This window comes from Phaenicophaeus curvirostris, chromosome 7 (genome assembly GCF_032191515.1).
Source record: "Phaenicophaeus curvirostris isolate KB17595 chromosome 7, BPBGC_Pcur_1.0, whole genome shotgun sequence".
NCBI lineage: Eukaryota > Metazoa > Chordata > Aves > Cuculiformes > Cuculidae > Phaenicophaeus > Phaenicophaeus curvirostris.
This window is the reverse complement of record NC_091398.1, coordinates 26,831,314-26,838,968: the sequence shown is the minus strand read 5'-3', so window position 1 is coordinate 26,838,968 and position 7,655 is coordinate 26,831,314.

The following is a 7,655-nucleotide window of genomic DNA, read 5'->3' as shown; positions in this document are numbered from 1 at the left end:
AAGGGGGGTGGGTCTGGGATGAGACTTGAGGAGAACGAACCTATGATTTCGTCTAATTCAAATCAGATAAGTTTACCCGTTAAGCAGGCAGCCGGAGTTTAGGTTTTTCCCTCTCTTTCCCCCTCACATAAGGATGATCCCATCTTTCTCCTTCCTTAAAAAGGTGGGTTTAAGGCTGTTAGTTTTTTTTGCTCTGATGTTACTTAATTCCTGTATGTGAGAAAGACTCACTGGTAAAATACTGAAAAGGACAAAGTCTTCAAAGCAAAGGCAATAATATTTTTATTTTACGATTCTGCCCTTCTAAAAAAGCCATACTGCCTTACACAAGTAGTGGGTATATATACTACTTTTAGACAAAGAACCATATAAATCCTAAAACAATGCATTTCATAGAATCATAGAATAACCAGGTTGGAAGAGACCCACCGGATCATCAAGTCCAACCGTTCCTATCAAACACTAAACCGTGTCCCTCAGCACCTCGTCCACCCGTCCCTTAAACACCTCCAGGGAAGGTGACTCAACCCCCTCCCTGGGCAGCCTCTGCCAGTGCCCAATGACCCTTTCTGTGAAGAATTTTTTCCTAATGTCCAGCCTAAATCTCCCCTGACAGAGCTTGAGGCCATTCCCTCTTGTCCTGTCCCCCGTCACTTGGGAGAAGAGGCCACTTTGAGTATTCAACTCAAGTATTCAGTATTTTGAGAGGCCATTTTTTGAATATTCAACCATGTCCGGAGATTCCCTTCAGGTTACCTATTGACCGAGGAAGACTGCTTCTTACGGGACACGTCAGCATATTTAATGGTTGGACTCAATGATCCAGTGGGTCCTTTCCAACCTAGTGATTCTAAATAAATTCTCACAGCCCCAAGACAGGTTCTCTCTTGGCCTAAAACAGCTACATCTTGCTAGACAACTAAGCATCATGTCTGGAGATTGTCTGCATATTATCTCTCGATACAAGAGAGATTTATACAACAAGACAATTAAACATACAAACCAGCTGCAGCAAAACTTATCAATTCTCACACATATGTTAGGAAACACTATTTTCTGCAAGAACTTCTCCTAGCACCATTCAAGCATCCTGTAACATAGGGAGAACATGTCTGTATCCACAGATAAATAGCAATGGGTTTCCACAGTAACCTTACAACCAGTTCATCTAAATTACAACATCCAGGGATGTTATTTGTGTTGCAGAACAATTTATCTTTTGGACTGGATGTGCTCCATAAGCAGCTTGCATTGACTTTTGTAGAAAAGAACCAGTGCCCTGTAACTGTGTAGTGTTTCACCAGTGTTTTTTTCCCCTCAGTTTGGCCCTGTAGGTCTATAATCACCCACAGAGAACTTGAGCTCCAACCTGCATATCAGTTTGTTTTGCAGTTTCAAAAGTGTTTGTGCTGTCTTCATACCTATTTCTGCACACTTCTGAAGGTGCTTATGGTAATCTGTAAAATGTTGATTAGTTTCAGAAATCATGTGGAAGAGACCACTTCGGTTTTAACGGGACCAGAAGTGCAGGTAAAACTTGAGAAGAGAGGAAAGTATCAGGGAAGATCCACATCTCCCCAGTTTAGTTATGAATAAATTGTTGGAAAACAAGGCTAGTGAGCTTCAAAATTATTTGCCCGTGTTTTCCTTCTGTTTATTTTTCTAGATTTATATTTTTGAGGCTACAATCCAATTAAGATTTGTGCATGTGCTTAATTTTACCACTGAGAGCGCCACTGAAATAAATCTACCTCTGAAGTTAGACATGTGCATCAGTCTTCATAGATACAGCAGTAAATATTACAGGAATAAAAGGCAGATGGTAAACAGTCTTAAAATCTATGAAGTACTTATCGGTTTAGGCTAAAATGTCTTTAAATTGGCTCCATCATACTTGAAAGGATACAGAGAACAGCAACAGGCAAAAAAAAAAGTTGTTTGTTTTTTTTTTAAATTACATAAGGAGGAGGTTGAGAGAATTATTTCATCTGGGAAAGATGACTATCAGGACTGTGATGACAGCCTAGAGGTGTGTTCATCTTTTGTTAAGAAAAGATGCATGTCAGACAGAGAAGACGGAAGATAATGGGCTTAGTTCACGGCTACAGATCTCTTGACAAGATTTTCAGGTAGCCAGCCTTGCCATCTCAGATATTTTTGGGATATCTCTTAGATATTTCAGAAAGCCAAGGTATCTCAGGAGATTATGTAACTACTACCACTGAACTTTCTAAGAACAGGTTTGAGAAACATCAGTCAGGGACATGGTCGAGGTAACCTCTGGAGTTTTCCTTTTCCTCCTGTGTTTCTACACAGTTTAGCTACATTACTTCTCTAATATTTATCTAAAGATGCTTTGAGAGACACAGTTAGTCAGAAAATAAGTGCTTATGGGGAAAATGTCAAAGTAGCTGGTGAATGTGAAATTCAGAACAAGTTTATCATCGTAAGTAAATGAAAGGCTAATTCCACATCTCACTCACAGACAGTGGAGGGCAAGAACGAGGACTATCTCCCGGAGTAAGCAGATGCACTAGATGTCTGCAGGAGGACTTAGAAACAGGATATTTATTTGTTCACCAGGAAAGATGGATGCAAGTCCTAGAACATGCAAAGAACAATCCAAGGTATCTAGATTATCCGCACTATCTAAATTACATTTGCCATATTCTAAGAACAATAACCTCAAAACATTAAAGCTATTGAACAAAAGATGCCCCTAGATTTAAGTCAACAAATAGAAAGGAAAGAATATGAATTCTCTTTGTAATGAACACCAATGTAATTCCTTAGCTATACATATTAAAAGTTATATCAGTATTAAAAAAATACAACAAAAAAACCCCAAATCTTTTTGTTTTCAAATTTATGCAGCTTTAAAAAAAATATTCTAATTTCTAGATTGATAGAGGGAATATATGCACACTTCCTAAAAACTGCTGCTCACAGCTATCAGTATAGGAGGTATTCTTTTTATTATTTTAAAGTCACGCACCATTAAGATAGTGTAAAGCATCTGCTTCTCTTAATATACTAGTGAGTTAAACTCAGATATGTTAAGCGGTAAAAGCGCAGTTTTGCAACTAGCAGTAGCTTTTTCTGGTTGCACATTTTTGCAGTTAATTCTATGTTTGGATATTCACTTTTTTTTTCCCCCACTGTTACCTCTTTCCCACGAAAACATTGTAGAAGGAAGCATTTCTAGCCAAGCTACTTGAAAAGGAGTTTCAGAAGTTTTGTCCTGTAAGTACTTCACCAAAACAGTACCTGCTTTCCCTCTGAGGAATTTCTGAAGGTGGCAGCAATCCCAGCACAAGAACTGTGTTGTATAACCCCACTTTCACTCAGTCTTCCAAGCAGTTTACTTCTTGTTAGATTTTCGTTTGTTTGTTGGAACTAAAATGCCCCCATTCAAAATAAACAGGTAAACACTCAGAGAATATGGGTTTTCAGGAAAACAGGGAGCTGAAGACAGCACTAATCATCCACGTGCTATTCACTTCAGGAGACATTAAACCACAGAACATGTCTACAATGTGCAAGGCAGCAGTACAGAGCACGTTGTATTAGGAGTTTAACATTATAAAGCAGAGCTGTCTTGTCTGTGATTGCAGCCAAGGCAGCTAGGCTCCCTCACATGTGTAGCATCTCTGGAGGATTATTCATAATGTAACTTCTACCTTGCCAAGCTTTTCTTAAATAGTTCCCTTGTTCAGCAACGAATCCTCCAGTGCAACAGCTACCTGTACACATTTACATATATTCTTTGTTTAATAGCTCACCGATGTAGCATGTAAAATAGCCGCAGGCCTTCAGAGCTCATTACTGGCAATCCTCAGCAAATCTTTAATATTAGACAAACATCCTATGATTACCTGCTATCAAGTTTATATGTGAAAACCTATTTCAGGAAAAAATTCTAGCTATCTTTTGTTTAAGTCTCCTGAGGAATTTGATGCTCTCTCTGCTGTCTGGATAGACTTGTTGTTTTTAAGATAGCGCAAACAATGGAAAGTCTCAGACAGTTTCTCCCATTATTTGCACACAAATATTTATTAATGTAAAACAAGAAAAACAAAAATAACAGGAAAACCTCAAAGTACTTAATTAACTTTGAAGAAGACTTTATACCACCTGGCTGTTTGCTTTCAAAGCAAAGGTGGAATGTATGTGCCCTTTGACGAGAATCCTAACCAGGGAGTGCCTATGGACACCTCTGTTATTGCTTGAAGTCTTATATTTTTATTAGAAAGGGCCATCAATGTTTTACCAACAAAAAAAACACTGCATCCAAAAAACCTTCCAGAGTTGGTTAGAGGCATAGGCCAAGTGTCACGAAGAAATAATGAATAAAGCACAAAGTAACAATGCATTAAGGGTGGAAATGGCCAAATTCCTTGGAGATAACCAAAGAAGGATTTAAAGGGGAAGAAGGATGCCATTCTACAAATATGCGTAAAGAGCATCTTCCCTGTAAAGCAGGAGATACGAGTGGATTGGCATCCACTGAAACGTAATTCTTATGTAGTGCAGGTGGTAGACCAGTAGTAGGTCTGAGGATCGGTCTGAAGGGCCTATGTACTTAAGTACATACATACGAAAGAGCAGCAGAGGGTTTTACATAATGAAAGGTTTCAGGTGTAACTTAAACTGGTGGAGGGATCGGCAGTGCCTGATTCCATTTTCCCACCAAATATGATCAGACTTGTTCCTGGTGATGGAAGTCCAGCAGTGTCACCACAGAACTCCCAGGAATAACAGTGAGTGCATTGGCCATGATATAAAACCTTCCAATCCGTGTAAAACCACCAATCCAAAAAGAAGGGAGAAGTTACACCATCTGAACTAGCCAACCAAAACACATTGATGTGACTTGGAAGACAAATATTTTCTCCTACTTATACAGTCTTCCAGTGCGTGTATTTATCAGACGTCTTAACATCGACTCCAAAACATACTCTCAGTTCTTTGAATTTAAACAATGATGTTTGCCCTACCCTGTTGGTCTGCTGAGTTCAAAAAATCAGTTTTATGTAACTAGTCAGTTTGGACTTTTTGTTATTTCAGACAAGTCAGAGCACGTGCCTCTTCACAGTAGAAGCGCTTCAATATTAGTTAGATTTTGATATGTAACGGGATCACAGTATGAACTAATCTTGACTATTGGTAATGTAGATTATGTATTATTTTTGGATGATAACTTGTCTTTAGATCCACAGTCATACTGTTCTCAGTCTAGACCCCCTAGTGGGCTCATATTAATTGTACTTTGCTACCTTCACTTAGTTATTTCCAAATCCACTTTAAACTTGCCCTCCTCTTTGCATGAACTCTGACAAAGTTCAGTTGAAGCTTTCTTTGTGTCCTAATAACATCGGTATTCAGACTCAATGGCTCTATTATCATCTTACCAGGAATTTTGTTTTCTTAGAATTATTCTCACTTTTTAACAGCCTTGGTTCTATCTTGTAATTATTTGAACATTATTTTGTGATACACTGTAATAAATATCATCATGTGTTTTACATAACTGTCTATATGGCTAATGCATCTACAAGTGTAATTTATGGAAGTTAGAGAGGCTTGAGCAGAGGCATTTAACTTCGCCCACATAACACCTTCAGCTAAGTCTGTGCAGACAGGCTCTTCAGAACATTTGCAAGGAGAAAAGCTGAAAAATTGTGTGGAAATGTCAACAAAAATTTTCAGCATAGCTTGAAACACCTCTCCACTGAAAAAGCCACACAGTCATGATTTTTGCCTTTTCTGACTGTCCTCAAACCCATCTTCTGAAAGATCTTTTCAAGTTGTGGTGTTACGTCTTTGGAAGTTTACATGCCTTTTAAATTTTCATGCTTTTTACTGAAAAAGGGACATTTGAACTCCACAGGCTATGCACTGAGAACAGGGCTTGTAGGTAATTTACTACCGAAGCAGCTTTAGTCTAAAAGGAAAATGAAAACTGCTTCTCCTGATCTTTGATTTCATTTACCATATGACAATTTAAAATTCAGAACAGAATAATTGTACAAACAATATGTACATTGTACATAAAACTGATTTTTTGAACTCAGCAGACCAACAGGGTAGGGCAAACATCATTGTTTAAATTCAAAGAACTGAGAGTATGTTTTGGAGTCGATGTTGAGACGTCTGATAAATACACGCACTGGAAGACTGTATAAGTAGGAGAAAATATACAAAACAGAATAATTGTACAAAAAGAAGACTTAAAACAGAGCACGCTGGCCAGTCCCAGGTGTCAACAGCACTGTGCACGATTCACTGATCAGTGCGTAACAACCTCCCCATCAATCAACTGCAACAAGAGTCCAACTCTACTTGCAGACTCTTTGTAGCAGGTTTAGATCCTTACCCTACGCTTCTTATTGCCTGTCACATTAAGTTATACCGAGCACCATTTGCCTTCAAGTCCAAAGTTTTTAAACACATTATAAAAAAGCACGGCACTACTAAAAATTCTGACCATCAGGAGGGCATAGGGAACCAGAGAGACAGAAACTGGGTGTAATTTAGTGGTTTGCTGAACTGTAGTGGTGCAGAAATTGCCACCCCAATGCCACTGTGCTGTTTTAGTCTAGAAGGCCATTTTGACAAATAACAACATCCTCCAAGCATTAATCCCTTTGCAGACAAGACAATTGCTGGTTTGCCATGAAGATGAAGAGCACATAAACACAAGTTGCAGTATTGTAGCCTATCAGAAACACAAATAAAGAAATATTGAAAAATGACAATTCCTCAAGAAGTTTCCTCAGTATGGAATTCAGCCTAACTAAGAAGGTGGCCAGGGAGCAGAGTAAAAGCTTTTATTTCAGCAAGGAAACCTGAATTACATCCAAGAGAATCACATCTCTGACCAGAGACTTTCAAGAAATAATGTACTTACCCCAAGGTTCACCCGCCTCTGTCATCACTCAGTCTGAAACACTGTTTTGCCACACCAATCTGTTATTTTGCCCCAGTTTTAGTGAGAGCCCTATAGCAAACAAATCCTTTCTGGGTAATCATCTAGTTACCACTGTTCATTTGCAACTCATCTGGATCATCTGTACTGCTGTGCAGTACAGTGCAAGCATATTCCCGCAGGGCTAAAGGCAGCAGCAGCTCAGGAGGGTGCATATACAGCAGCGCAACGTCAGGAAGCAATATCTTCTTCATTTGCACCATTTTCAAGGCAAACCTGGAGAGTGGTTGCTTTTGTAGCAGGGGATCTCACTATCGATTTGTGTGAGAGAAGCACAGGCCAGCAAGCGTTTGATAAAGCATGTTAGGACCTGACTACACACCAAGACAGCTGGGGCTCAGATTCTTGGGATTCAGCCTATAGGGCAGTGAGAGCCCACCATGTGCTGTCTGGTCACGGTGAAGCACTACGACGGCAGCCTACAGCACCGCTTCAAACACAGACACCCACCTGACAAAGCACGGTGCTGGCGTTTGTGGCTGAACAAGACAATTAAGTTTGCCAGAGGGCTGGGATTACAGACTAACTTTGTTGTGGTCCGTTGTGACTACCGGGCGAGGAGCACGGCCAGTCTCCAGGAGCACCTTTGAGCACTGCTGGACTGCGGGAGCAGTGAGGGGCCGGTACAACAAAAGCCCCAGGAGCAGCAGTGGTTTTCAGTGACTAA